Below are 15079 nucleotides of genomic sequence, written 5' to 3' on the forward strand. Positions count from 1 at the left end.
GAGGTTTTTCAAACCCCCCTGGCAAAGTGTGAAGAAAAATAATCATAAAAATCTGATTATGGGTTTTGGTATGGACGCCAATGACCCCAGCGTCACAACCAGCGACAACGTATGCTGTGAGGTCACACGCATGATCTGTGTTTACATCAGAGACAACATGGATGCCCTCAGAATTGTGTTGGTTGGAGCTATTTTTCTTTTTGCGCTTTTTGCTTGCTTGTATTTTCAAGCCCAAATATTGCTTCACTATAAAGAGCAGAGGCAAAGAAACACCGAGGTCGTCCATCTTATAGCTCAAAAAACAATTTCCCATCCGAGGCGTCTTGTAGCAGGCTCTAACACAGACTTGCTTTGGCAAGATTCCCAACTTTGGCAAGATTTTTTTCATTAACAGAGAGGGGAAAATACGCAGTTTTAAAAATACCCTGCTGAAAAAAACAGCATAGACCAGCATGGAACTATGGACTATGCTGGTCTTTGCTGGTGTGGCACTGGCCGTTTTGCTATAGCATAAGTTAGCAACCAGATCTGCAGATCTCTTAAGTCCTACTGTCTAATCCTTCACTCTTGTCTCTGCATTCTACATCATCAAAATATGTGTAATAATAAAACATCAAATAAAGTTACATTCAAACTATGTAACAGGAGAATCGTTTTTTCCCTTAAAATCAAAAAGACAACTGAGCACCTCTTCTCTCAAAAGTGCAGTCGTTTTTTATAAAAGTGCACTCAGCAAAGCAATAAAAAGACAGTTTTCAGTTCAGCTTCAGCAAAAATGCATGCGGACGTATGCTTTCTATGCACCCTATTACCATAAATGAAATTACATAATTTCATCATGGCCTTGTTGTGAACCCATGTTCAATACATTTGAAATGCTAATTAAGATGTGAATAATGGATTCAAAAAACTGTAAGGGATTCATTGAACAAAAACTAATTGGAAGAGTTGAATTAACGCTGGGCTTGATTATGAAATGAATGCAGCAGGACACTGAACTTTGCTTTTGGACAATGCATGGCTCCCCAACTACAACGCCTTAATTAAAAACATGGACTGAGACAGGAGTCGGCTGCTTTTCCACAATTGCAATAAACATGTATTGGATGTTCTAAATGACTGTGCCCGCTACAAATTGATGAGGAGTCACAACAGTTGCGGGATGAAATTAAGTTTCATTTCAAGGAAAAATGCTGATGGGGAAAAAGTGGAGTGATGCCAGTTTACGCAGCAGTAGCACTAAATCAATCCTCATCCGCCCGGCAGGATAGACGAGCCAAACGCCTCACATGCAGAAAAGCGTGCGGCATAAATCTGGGGATAGTTAAAGGGAAGTGTCAATGACAGCAGCACTTTTTCTCAACAAGGAATTGGGTGTTCTGACCTCAGATGACCTGGCTTAATCCCACTCCCAGCGGCATTCTGATGGAATTATCGAGTCACACCGTTTTGTTGGAGAGAATGATAATTGCTGTCAGACAGCCACCTGCCCGTGTGGCTCCACCTGGAGAAGGGTGGCAAGGTCAAAACTGTTCCAATGAGGCTACGTATTTCTGAATCTAAATTTATCTCTACTGTACCCGATTTGTATTTATATTTATATTCAATAATACACTGACAGATATAATATCAAATATGTCTTTTATCCATGGATGTACAGTGGAGCACTTTATAATTTAATGGTTGGAGGGTAAACTGTCATTTCATTCATTTTGTTCTCCTGAAATGGAGTCGGTCACCATTACTTCCTGTCGAGACCTGTGAGCTCATCCTCTTCTTTGCAGCTTTCTTAAAAGATCTGCAAGCTAGTGGACTGACCACCAGACGTACTCATCTTGTCTATACTTTTCGTCATCTTGGAGTCATGTTCTCAATCCCAGTCCATAATTTCAACATTATCCTGCTACTGTACACACACAGTCACTACGGTGCATCTGCATCCATCCCATAAAGTTTAGAGTGCTTTGGTGTGTTGGTGTTTGCTTTTACATGTGGATATATAAAAGCAATCTTCCCTCGCTAAATGTACTGCAGAAAGGATCAGTAAGGATAAGCCATAATGCCCCCTATAGAGAACAAATACTACTAAATTCACAAATACTTAACTTAATACCTCGTTAACCTTCAAACAGCAAAAACAATGCATAAAGCTAACAATAACCAGTTACCTAAAATGTCCTCCAATACTTCTCTACACCAGAGGAGAAATGTAATCTCAGGGAAGAACTAAACTTGAAACACATATATGCAAGAACTACATTAAAAGGCATTTCAGTATGTGGAATCAAACTATGGAATGGATTGAGTAAGACCCTCAAACAATGCAAAACGTTGAGCAAATTCAAGAAACAATAAAAGCAGTTGATGTTTGCTAAATACAAGGATGAAGAGTCTTGAACCAGTCATGATGTGTTAGATATATCACTATTTTGTTATTATGGTAACCATCATTTAATTATTTCATTACATTTAATTTGGTTACATCACCTTATAATTCAGTATGTGTTTAAAATTGAATACATAAAATAATTAAAATGAATAACAAATAATATCAGGGAGGCAGGAAGCGAACAAATGTAACAGTTACAGATTGTAAAAGTACCAGATGGAGGGGTAGGATTTAATAAGCTTTGCTTCTTCCTACTCCTTTTGGACATGTGGAACTGTGAACTGATTATGTGAAGCATTCAATTGTAATCTGATGCATGTTCAAATGAAATTAAACCATTACCATTGTTTATACCCGCTTTGAGAAGCTAACTGCTGATGCTCTATCCATTAGCTACACAACACATATGTGTTTATTCCACCACATGAGATATGTCATGTTACACATTTTGGTATCAGTATCAGAAATGTGAAGATGGACAATATCGGTTATCGGCAAGACATCCAATATTGGACATCCCTAATCCCTAAGGCTTTTTGTTTTGAAAGCAAAAAAGGTTTAACTCTAATCACCATCCCAAGTTTCAATATATAACACAAAAGCATGAAATTTGAGGACACATTATAAGGATTCGCATAACTGTCTAGACAAAAGAAATGTGAATAATTAGTGATGCATTACGCCTCGTCAGACTCTGGCTTCTACAGCTTAAAAGCTCGTCAACGTCAAACTTCAGAAGACCGAAGCACAATGTCCTGCAATCTTCCGTGCTCCTCTGTGCATTTTGATTACCCATCAGTGTGAAGTCTGCGTTGTTTCCGTGACACGGCTACCAGTGATGTTCATCCAGTCAAAACACAATGGTACCATTCCCTAAGGACCTCAATGATCCAAAAACCAACCCACAAACACGCACACACAGCAAATTATTGATCCCTGTCTCATCAATCCATAAACTGGAAACAAGCCTCTAAGCAAGAAAAAAAATTAGGACACTGATGATTTGTTAGTTAACGCAGCCACCCACTTGATTATCCCGGATTCTGGCACACTTACACACATTCACACAGAATGGCCAGTTCACAGGCACAGACACATTAATTGACAAATATGGAGCCATGAACAAGGAGTTTTTGTCTTTTTATTTATTGTCGGGCACCACACAGTTCTAGACAACTCCCTGGCAGACAAGACCGTGTGGCTGTCTGACAAGAGAAGAAGGGGAAGTGAGAATGGAGCATGGCAACAAGCAAACATTCAAGCCCAGAGGGGTGAACCATGTGAACCTTACAACTGCCGCCCTGGGTCTCCGCTGGTAAAAGCAGGAGAAGGTCATAAAATATCAGCGAGTGAAGCAATCAGTGTTAGCCAAAAGGGAACCAAACTACTTTATAGTCAGGGGGAGGTATTTGGAAGTTTGGATGCTGCTCTGGTTAGCCTGTCTGCATGTCTGGGGCAACAAAACAATGAGAAAACGGTGTGAAGGAATGATGCTGTCAGGTTGTGACTAACAGCCAAATGCCACAGAAGAACAGGGGAATTGGTGTCCACCCAGTAACTAATATTAACAACATAACTTAGCCTCATGTAAGAGTATCATTTAAAAAAACAAGCTAGTGTAAGCTAATTGTTCTTCTCCAGAACCACTGCACACAAAAGGGTGCACTCCTACTGCATTGCTTGTGCTATTATTCTTCTGACACATACAACACATGGTGGTGCTTTCTAAAACCCTGAAGTCAGATTGACTAGAAATTTCTCACACAACTCAATATACGTCACAAAACACCGACTGTAACTTTACGGTGTTTAGTTAAGTCACCACAAAATTTCGTATTCATCATTAGAAAAATAACAACAACACGTCAGATTCTGAGCAACTTCTGTTGAAAGATATGTCCCCCCCCACCCCACCCCCCCAATCAAGAGAAACCAGCGGGACTTTCAGATCAGTGTCTTACGTCACTCTGCATGAACCATAAATTAGCCCACTAACTTTAAGGGGACTTTATTTCCGGAACATAAAAGTGACATCTCACAGCTAAAGCAGATGAAACAAACATTTATTTAGACATATCGTTAACTTGGTTAAGTACATTTTTCACCAGTAGTGTAGGCATGCCAAGTGTTGCTGCTGGATGTTCATAGTATTCAAGTGATGCTGTAATATTTTTTCTTTTCCGAAAGAGAAAGGTTTACAAGAACAATGCAGAGAATGAGAGACAGATGGACACCCACCTCAAGTCAAAGAACGACCACTACGTGAAGTCATGTCTTGTTCATGTAATGTCTTCTAAACACTGTTCCACAATAGCGGCAAGGCAGTAAAACATTATACAACTTATATAAAGATCTTTTGACAGCAATATGTTTACTGTAGGGGGCAGACTCGTGGGAGGTGGCCAAAAATTTATTCTTGACTTCCAGCCTCATATACTATCAAACAAGCTATAGAAGCCTCTTTATGCTCATTAAAGAGCCGATTTAAAATAATAATTGAAGGATAAGCAACTCCATAGTAATTTAGGCTGACCACTCTATGTTTGGAAGGTGACCCATCTTCATCCCCATGTCTATTGACACATCGCTCAAATCTGCGCTATAATCACTGTAAACAGCCCGTCTCATACACCGCCATGTTTGTTTACTTGAGCGATGGCATCTCTGTGAGAGCTAGAAATGTCATTTTTGCAAATTTACCGTTGACTTTGAAAAACTGAACCATGTGGCACACAATTACAAACAATATATAACATATTGTTAGGTTAATTGGTGACTCCAAATTGTCCATAGGTATGAATGTGAGTGTGAATGGTTGTTTGTCTATATGTGTCCTGTGATTGGCTGGCGACCAGTCTAGGTTGTACCCCCATCTCACTCAAAGTCAGCGGAGATTGGCTAGAAAATAGATAGAAAATGGATGGATGGATATAAAATAGTATTTAAGCGAAGTTCATGACTCATGTCAGGGATCGTTTAATATTTACTTTGTGGTCATCATATGGCCATGACCTCCATACTCGAGTAGAGTGATTCTCTTGAGTCCATTATAATACTGTTCACAAAATTTCCAGGGTCAATTTCATTCAATGCAACGTTTAATGACCTCAGAATACGTGTTCAAATTGGAGTACACTGGAGGGCAAGAAGATATTGTGCACAAGTGTAAACAACCACAGTGTTCCTATGATCCAAACCCTGAGGAGGTTTTATAATGCAAAGGCCTGCATGGAGGACAATGACAAGAGCAGCAGAGCTAATAAAAAGTAAATGGAGACTCTTCCATGTTCCACTAATGTGTGTTTTCACCCAATTTCAAGCATGGCTGCTTCTATACGATCCATGCATCCCATTTAAACTACTACCAGATATAACATTTATCCAATTTGTTTAATGCCAGTTTGCTTCCAATTCTGCTCTTGTCGCGTGCAAACTCAGGCGTTCCTTGGTGTATAGTGATAGTGGAAAAACATAAAACCACAAAACTAGTCTTAATCCAGTTTAAGCACAAATGATATGACGCCTTCATCAAATGTGATACTGTGTAGTATCTACACCAGTGGTCACCAACTATTTTGAGACCAAGATCCCTGTTCCCTGGAATGTAAGTCCCAGCCTTAAATTCAATATTAAATTATAGCTAGCTAGCTATATATATATATACACACACATTGATTTATTTTGTACAAAGTAAAGTAAAAAAACATTATCTGGCCTGCAGTGCACACCCATATAAAAATGAAGCCGAGCTCATTGTGACATCACAGGGAGCCAGTGTTAGAAAAAACTCTGTAACGGCGCATTGAGAAACCTCTTTCATGGCTCACTTCCAAATGTGCAACCTCATTATCTGAAATTTTGCCATTGTTTAACACGAGAATACAACAAAATGTACATATTAGAACAGTGGAAAAAGTATAATAGAGCCCCTTTAATTTTGAGGTAGCAAAGGCAAATTCTGAGCCACATTAACATGCAATTACTACTGATGTGTGCACACGCACATTGCTGAGTTTTGTCAGTCACTCTATCTTCCTTGTTTAACCGCTTCATGCGTGCACAGTGAGGTGTTCCAGTGTACGTACGCTGATACTTCATGTCGGGGGGGGTACCGATATAATAATTTTTTTCTCTGATTTTTTTTCATAATATGCAATGACCAGTAAAGTCTCAAAGATCGACCAGTAGCTTGCGATCAACGGGTTGGTAACCTCTGATCCACACCATATCTGTCAATCTCTGGAACTGTTTGGAAAATAGCAAGGACTTGGTCCACATTGTGGACCCTCAACAAATTATAACGGTGTGAAATTTTTTTGTTTGTTTGCACATCAAACCATATTAAGAACAAAAGCCACAATAATATAACTCTATATATAACTCTAAATCTAAAGTCAGCTCAGAGTTTTGGCCCCATGTGCGATTGTTTGACACCCCGGGCTACACGGGCAGCAGGCATGGATGATTAAAAGTTCACTTTGTCTTAAATAATACTGATTTGCAGTATATGCAAATAAAGCAAGCATACCATGCTCATGCTTTGGTCATCCAAGTAGCAACACCACCTTCCCCACTGTGTCCCATTCTCTGGTGTGCCACTAATTACAGTTGAAACGTGGAAGTAACCACCTCACCTCATTGTCCCGAAAAGGATTAAGTCTCCCTGCATGCTGCGCTTTTGTTGTCGACTTACTGTATAGAGACAGTTTTGGACGTGCGGTGCATCCTACAAAGCAAATCGGCAATGAGCGCAAAGATTCAAAGCTGTTGCCTCATATGTTGTACAATGAGGTTGAAAGGAGCAAAATAACAATGTCGGTGGAAATGGTTCTCTGGCTTATCTCACAGAATACAGCACTCACAGCTGCTTTTTTTATTTAGTCTTTCAAAACCTGAAAACAGTGAAACCATTGTATCACTACAGAGGCAACAGGCAACAGTATTTTGGGGAAAAGTGTGCCGTGTGTTCAACCTTGGTATCTAAAACCTTCAATAATACTTCATTTTCTTGTCATTTTAGCAACTTTTACTGTGAAGATAATTGAATTTAATAAAAAAAAGTGCAAGTTAAACACAGGCGTATGTAAATTTATGGTATGTAAAAAAAATTATTGAAGCCTGTCAAACAAGTGTTACATAAAATACTTATTAATATTCACATCATCAAACAAACATTTGATTAGAATTGCAAAACACATCAAAGCACATTTCAACTTCCATTATGTCCAAAGTGTAACAAGCCAGTGAGAGACAGATTGTTCAATGTCTTGTTTCTGATCTGTGTCCAAGCATAATTAGTCCTTTGCCAGTATTTGGCCTGCAGAACGAAAAAACCCCAGAAGGGACTGCAAAATGACAATGGTTATAAAAGCGAGAAAAGCTGCGAAATGTGTGAAAGACTAACAGACTGACAGAAAGAATTCATTGTGTCGTCCAGACTCTCAAGCAAGAAACATAATGCCCTGACAGAGTACTCAAAAATCCATCAACCAATGAACGGTTGTTAAGAAAGGAAGGCTGTTCATAATAAGGACTCTGCAAGGACAGCACAGTACACTTAATCCTTCTGCTGGAAATGGCAGTAGGTTTTATTCAAAATACATGACTTCCTATCCGGTTCTCCACAACAGAGCGAACTATCATTCTGCATTTTTAAAGAAGAAATATAAATGCAAGCAGACCAGTTCCAGCATGATTTACATACAATTACTGGTTTTATTTAATAGCTTCAGTGCTCCAGCATTGGGTTGACATTTTATTTCTTTAGTATATACAGTGTCAAGACTTTGAAAACTTCAATAGTAACCTTTTGGATAGGAAACAGTATGTAAGGCATATCCTTACGCTGCAACAAATATACTTGTGGTTGAGTAGATTCAATGCATTACAGTGGAACCTCGGTTAACTTGTTGCAGAAGTTCAGACAAACTAACCAACCAAATCCGTTCTTCCCATGAAAAATATTGCCATTTCAATTACAGTAATTCCTCGCTTTATCGCAGTTCCAATGCTGCTCCCCTCACTTTATCATGATTTTTCAAATGATATTTCTGACAATGGCCTATTATTAGTCAGTTATACATAGTATTCTGGTCACTATGCATCAGTAATGTTGATGTGAGATTGCATTACATTTTGCACTGCAACGCTATTGACGATTGAGTCACTATTTATATGTGACTATTACGATAGCCAAGCTGAGCAGACATGCCATGGTTGCGATTGAGTGGGGAAAAAAAAACATTATCCTCTCATACTGTGTGGAAGTGGTAAGTTTGTCTTCTTTGTCCTCCTTCCAACTAAAACACCTTCTTAAGTTTAGAATAAGTAAATTGAAGAGGCTAACGAATTTCCTCGTCTGTTTTGTCCCTGCAGGGATACCATAGCAATGTGATGTAAACAATTTGGGTGTTATTTCATGTCTACAGGTCTTTGATAATATTAAACCCTGTATTTAGAAAGTCAGAAACCGGTTTAACCTGGCTCATATATTGTGGAAATTCATTTAACACGGGTTTGGAACCAATTAACCGTGATAAATAAGGTATTAATGTCATGTCAGAGATGAGGATGCTGAGGTTCTCATTGAGAGTGACCAGGATGGATAGGATCAGGAATGAGTACATCAGAGGGACATTATATGTTAGAGGTTGAAGATAAAGTCAGAGAGGCCAGACTGAGATGGTTGGGATGTCCAGAGGGGAAATAGTGAATATATTGGTACAAGGATGCTGCGTTTAGAGCTGCCAGACAAGAGACGTAGAGGAAGACCAAAGAGGAGATTTATGGATGTAGTGAAGGAGGACATGAAGGGAAAAGCCCAAAGAGAAAAGAAGAAGAATTGTTTCTCAATTATATGAAAACACGTGTATCAAGATACGTATTGCAGTGTCTATCACAAAGAGATGCACAACCCTAGAATTTACTATAACACAAAACAATGACATTGCAATAAATTGTGTGCTTGATTATATGGCTTAGAATGTTTCAATCTTCATTACTATCCATGAGGGAAAAGTTTTGTTTTTGTTTTTAAAAAAAAAAGAGAGGTCACAAACATCCCTGAGAGAGTACGCTGTATTCATGAGGCCAACCAGATACTGTACAGTAACAATCCAAGTGTTAATTAATTCCAGCTAATCAAAAATTCCCTTCACTTACGCACTTGAAATGCATCACGCATCACGTGATTATCCTGTTTTTACATTTGCCAACGTAATGATCATCTAGGACAATCCCTATTTCTTCCATCACCCTGTCAACTTGCATAGAGGAAGAAAATGATGGGAGTCAACAATGCATGGAACATCAATGAGTCCGACCACCACTGTCGATTTAAGTGGAATCGACTTCTGCTCATTTCCCAAATTACCCATATCTGACTGGCCCACCGCTGCAGGGGCAACAGGAAGAGTGTGTCTCTCTTTTCCATGCACACACGCATTCCCCCATTTCTCTGCAGGGAATCAATGATGTCTGCTTAATTATTGGGTACATTTAATCAGCGGCAGCAGTACTTACTGCCGTGTGACCTCGTAGCTGTTAGTAAGTCATTCGCCTTCTATTGGTAGTGTGTTGTGCCATCACTATCATTAAAAGTAGAAGGCTTTAATTGTTCTTAGGTATGCAGGAAAACAGAACATATCGTTGCACTGTGTGTTTAGTTTTTGTAGCATCATTATTGGTGAAATGTTGTTCTCTGGGTCATCAAAACTCATACATGTGACCCCAAACACAGATACTGGATAACGGTGCATGACTGCTGGATGTGTATCACAAAAAAACTTGTGTATCTGTTTTGTTTATCTATTTTTAAGATGAAGCATTTGACCCTGTAGCTGGAGTTTATCGAACAGATAAGAAATCAAACTGCGGGCAACAAGTCAGAGCAGTTACTAGGCAAATACGGTTTCACCACAAAGTGCTCAACTTGCTCTATTGTGGCACAGTGGGAAGGTTGGCTGGGGATCCAATGCTTGATTCAATTTGGTATTTTAGAAACTGAAGGGGGAAAATGAACAATCATATGTGAGCTGCAAATTAATATGTACAACAATGCCTTATATTGACAGAATAAGTACGTAGGAAAAATCGATCATTCTCATGAGGAGGGCTTAATTAGCGGTCAGTGTTGTATTTTAAGAACACTATTGTCTTCAATAAAAGGAGAGAATGGACTGTTTGCCTAATGGACCGAGCAGACACTTTGCACTGCAAAATCGAACAAACACATAATTAATTTTTAAAAAGGAAGCAAGAAATAGTGGAAATGTGTTATCAGGTACTAACTTTCCCAATAATCGGGCTTGAAAAAAGATCTCTTCTCATAACAAAGAAGCCAAATGGTGACATCATGTATGTTTGACACAATATCTTCCTGAAGATTATGAACAATAGTAAGTCAATGACAGTATATCACTCACACTACCAGGGTATAAATACAGCAGATGAGCTAGCAATAACATTATAATGTATTAATATTGTAATGTAAAAAAAAAAATAAAAACAATTTATTTACATTTTCTGAAAAAAAAAAAGAATGCAATCAAGCGCTAAATTGCAACCCAATTTCAAGTTGGTCACTTTGAAGGTCATTTAACATGTGGACAGCATTGACCCCCTTAGGGCTGTCCTGTCGGCTAACAATGACAGGGCAGCCGTGGCATGAGGCAGGAGGAAATGAATTGAGGTCAGCTTGTTTCACTGTAATGCAATAACACCGGCCATAATAACGTATCCATGTGGAATTTTAAAAGCTCAGTCGAGCCAATTATTAGGTATATCTTGCAAGCCAGCAGACAACAGCACTGTTATGCATATTAAGTGGAAAAAAATCTCATCAGGAAAAGGCATTTTCTATGAAATTATGCAAATGGCACAATTGGAGCAATTATAATTGTGTGCATATGTGCTAAGAATCTAATATGGCGTGTGTGTGAGAGATAGGCATGTTAAAAGGTAATGACACAATTGTTGTAATTGACAGACAGATGGAAGGACCAGGCAGGCAAATGGCAGGTACAATTAACTTGTATGGAAAGGTGTTGGTATGATTGGTTGGTGTGGACCCTAGTCTTATTCAGAGGTGTTATGTCAATTGAGAGCTGTGGTTCAGAGAATCAGAAGTATTGGGACATCATGGTCAGCCACTTCGGGCACAGAAGAGGGAGTATCAGTGTGCTCAACGGACTTTTCAAACACTTACTCATCACACATCATCCAGAGTTTGATGCAGCCCCCCCACACAAAAAGTTCCTCCTGCACCAAAAGTGCGTCATCTGCATTCTTCATCCCCAAATTTTGCCCACACGTGCAAGTACAGCGGATTGGAACCGGGGTTTTATAGCCACTGCCTGATGGATGATCACATTGTAAGCCTCAAACTCACCACACCCTGCCAAGTGTTCAGCCCCAAATGCCGCAAATGTCCTGGTGAGACATTTTTGAGGCACATTTTACAGCGTGCAAAACTTTTATCACTCTCACGAAGTCCCACACACGGCAGACATGCTTGTTCTGGATGCTGCAGCGGAAGCGGAGCTGATCTGGGAAGGGGATCTGCGTTTTTAAAGCAAGCATCAGTCAATGCGGATACCATACTTTTTCCACTGATATCGGCCGATGGCGATCGATTGAAACACCCCTAATCCATACTTGGGCAAATGTTACATATGTTTTGCCTAAATTAAGCATTTTCAATCATTAAAATGTTTCAATGAACTAAAACACAAATATAAAGCATTCACAAGACACAAAAACAAAATTCAGTATTCACCAGGTATCAGTAGAATACTACTGTAATGTTTGCTGAGACCGTCAAGGACTGAATTTATCACTGGAACCAAAGGCTACAGGCACAATAATCCCTGATAAATATCCATAACCCAGGCATAAAACCCAGGCTACAAGCTGAAACGCCACTCTGAACCCCCAACGTCACTCAGCAATGTCTTATTTATTTTCTTAAATGGCTTATTTACTGTTATTATGTTTATCGTTTTTGATAATACCTGTGTAAGACTGATTATGGGGCTGTTACAAAACTACGAAAATATTCCATTTATAAATAAGGAAAATGATAAGACTACTTGAGTACTAACACTACATTGTAACCAGAAATAGCTATTACTCATCAACCGGACTACACTTGCTTGGGAAAGGCCACACCCCTCAAGACGCACATTTTTCCATATGTGCCAATTTAGCTTAAAAAACACACACTGACTTGACAGCGCTTTTTGAGTTATTTTAGCTGACACTTTGAGAAGTTCATTAGGAAATGAGAAAACCTGGAGTAAACTCTTTCATCCAGCCATTTTCTTCAATAGAGTCAATAAGGGTGCTGGAGCCTATCCCAGCTGTCTTCAGGCGAGAGTAGGGTACACCCTGGACTGGTCGCCAGCCAATCACAGGGCACATATAGACAACCAACCATTCACACTCACATTCATACCTATGGACAATTTAGAGCAGGTAGCCCCGCACAACCAAGAGGCTTTTCATTCAGGTTTTCAGTTAATAATGGGAGACGACGGGAAATACAAAATGGGAGTTGTGGATGCCATCATTTTGTTAATGTTCTTGTAAAAAAGCATATTTGGTTTGTCTGGGTTAAAATAAGCTATGAAAATAAATACATTTTGTAAAAGTAGCTCTCACAAGAAAAAATGTTGGAGACTCTTGATTTAGAGTCAAAAACATGCACGTTTTTGGAATATGGAAGGAAAGCGGCGTAACCAAAGAAAAACCACACACAGGAAGAACATGGAAACTCCACAAAGGGATGCCCAGATATTCAAACCCAGCTTTTCCCAATCTCCTGATGGTGTGGACTACATACTAACCACTATTAAAGTAAACTCACTTTTGAAGGCTATTGACTCATGAAAGTCAAAATTTTCACTGGTTAGTGTATATAAGAAGAAAATACACATTCAACATAAAAATGTACATCATCTTTCAAAAGTACAGTACACACCTCTCACTTCAGAAACCATTTTATTACACTATATCTGCCTGAAGAGACATCCATCCATCTTCTGTAGCACCAGCTTCATTTAGAGGAAACATGTTCTGTGACATTGTGAAGCAGAGCATGATCCGTTTCCTTTGGGAACCGGGCTGCATTGTACTTGATAAGCACACCTCCAAGATGACAAGTACCTTGCTGAGGAACATGAAGGTGAAAGTGATTGAGTGGCCAAGTATGGCCCGTCCAGACCTGAACCTCATGCGGAAGAAAGGAAGGTGGAGGAGTGCAAAGTGTCTACCACCCACCAAATTCCAACAGCTAACTGCAAGCTCGCTTCTTCATACACTCGCCCACGGAGCTTCAGCACCACGCTCACAATGCCTCAGACCTCCACCAAAAGGTAGGCTACATATTTGAGATGCCACCACTGCTGTTTTTAGTGTTTTTAGTTTTGAGTTTGTTAAATTCATTCCTATACTGCTATGTGAAATCAATGCACCAAGGAAGTTCTGGTACTGCTTAAAATGACCAAAATATAACAAGTATTACAGGTTATCATGAATGTATCTGCTACTACATGGTTGCAGGATGTACTGTGTAGGCGTATGTGTCCCAGTAGGTGCAGTCTCTTGTTTTCTTGTATCAATAAAGACTCCTTTTTTTACTCACACTAAGATGTCTGCATTTTGGAGTCCTACCCACAACCCCGACTCTCTTCTTGACAATGCTAAAAATAAAACTTAATTCTAAATATTAATATATTGCTGTGATTTGTTTTAAATATTGTCACTTAAAAATGATTAAAACAATCTCTTGTATTTGGTGGTAACAGTTAAATAGCCACATCGAGCAAAAGTAAACTTCCCTAATAGTTACATGAAATGGTTTAGTCCACACACTGTCTTCACATGCTTCATGTAGATGAGAGAAGGCAAATTAAAAAGGTCAATACGTGACATGTTTTTTTTGTGCTTGTTGTGGAAATGAATAGGTTAGCTTAATATCAACAATGAAATAAGATAGAATGTTAGCATGTTGTTAGCATCTCACTCCTTTTTAACCAAGATTTAACCAGCCCAGGTAAATGTTTATCATGGATTATTAAATCATATACCAGATTTAACAAATGAGTCGGCAGCAGGCCTGCCTCGCTATAACGTTACCCGTCCATGTCCCAGTGAAGAAGGTGAGCAACATTGTGCTCAATGACATGTAACTTATTATCATTGTAGCGAGTCCGTGGGAATTACAAAAAAAAAAATGTTGTGATGACAGGAGTTATTTTCTTTAAAAGTAGATAGGTTTTACGGGTTATGTATCTTATCTTCTGTGCATGTTTTTACTTCGGAAAGGTGACACAAAGAGAAACTATTACGATAAGAATCCAAATATGTCCAAGACAGCTCAGACTGAAAAGCTTCACATAATCCCAAAACGCACAGGTATCAAACAGCATGTGCCGCTCACTGCAGTGCAGTTATTGTATAAACAGAATCAAAGTGTATTTACCCGCCAGCTCAAGGCGTCTCTTGGGCCGCTATGTTTGCGTCTCTGAACATCCTTCACAGGTGACCTAGAGGGGCCTTCACACCTGAACTTTCCGCTTTCTACTTCACAGTAGGCGGGGGAAAAGCATGAGCGTCAGAGGTCATCTGGAAGCTTTCCTTATTGAAAGTGCACAACCACAAACACACACATTTCAAACACAAGCACACTGT

General features: G+C 39.3%; 1 protein-coding gene across 6 annotated transcripts in view; it reads right to left on the reverse strand.

Annotated features, from left to right (window-relative positions):
* Positions 1-15079, reverse strand: part of tnr (tenascin R (restrictin, janusin)) — a 139116-nt gene that overhangs the window by 118108 nt on the left and 5929 nt on the right. The window contains exon 1 of one of the 6 annotated variants that reach the window (XM_078791536.1): positions 14871-14889. The exons of the other annotated variants lie outside the window; for them this stretch is intronic. The gene's annotated coding sequence lies outside the window, so the exon portion shown is untranslated. Of the gene's footprint in view, positions 1-14870; positions 14890-15079 lie in introns of those variants that run through there. 6 annotated transcript variants of the gene reach the window in all.

Source organism: Doryrhamphus excisus, linkage group LG6 (assembly GCF_037039965.1).
Source record: "Doryrhamphus excisus strain RoL-2023G ecotype Guam linkage group LG6, RoL_Dexc_Guam_v1.1, whole genome shotgun sequence".
NCBI lineage: Eukaryota > Metazoa > Chordata > Actinopteri > Syngnathiformes > Syngnathidae > Doryrhamphus > Doryrhamphus excisus.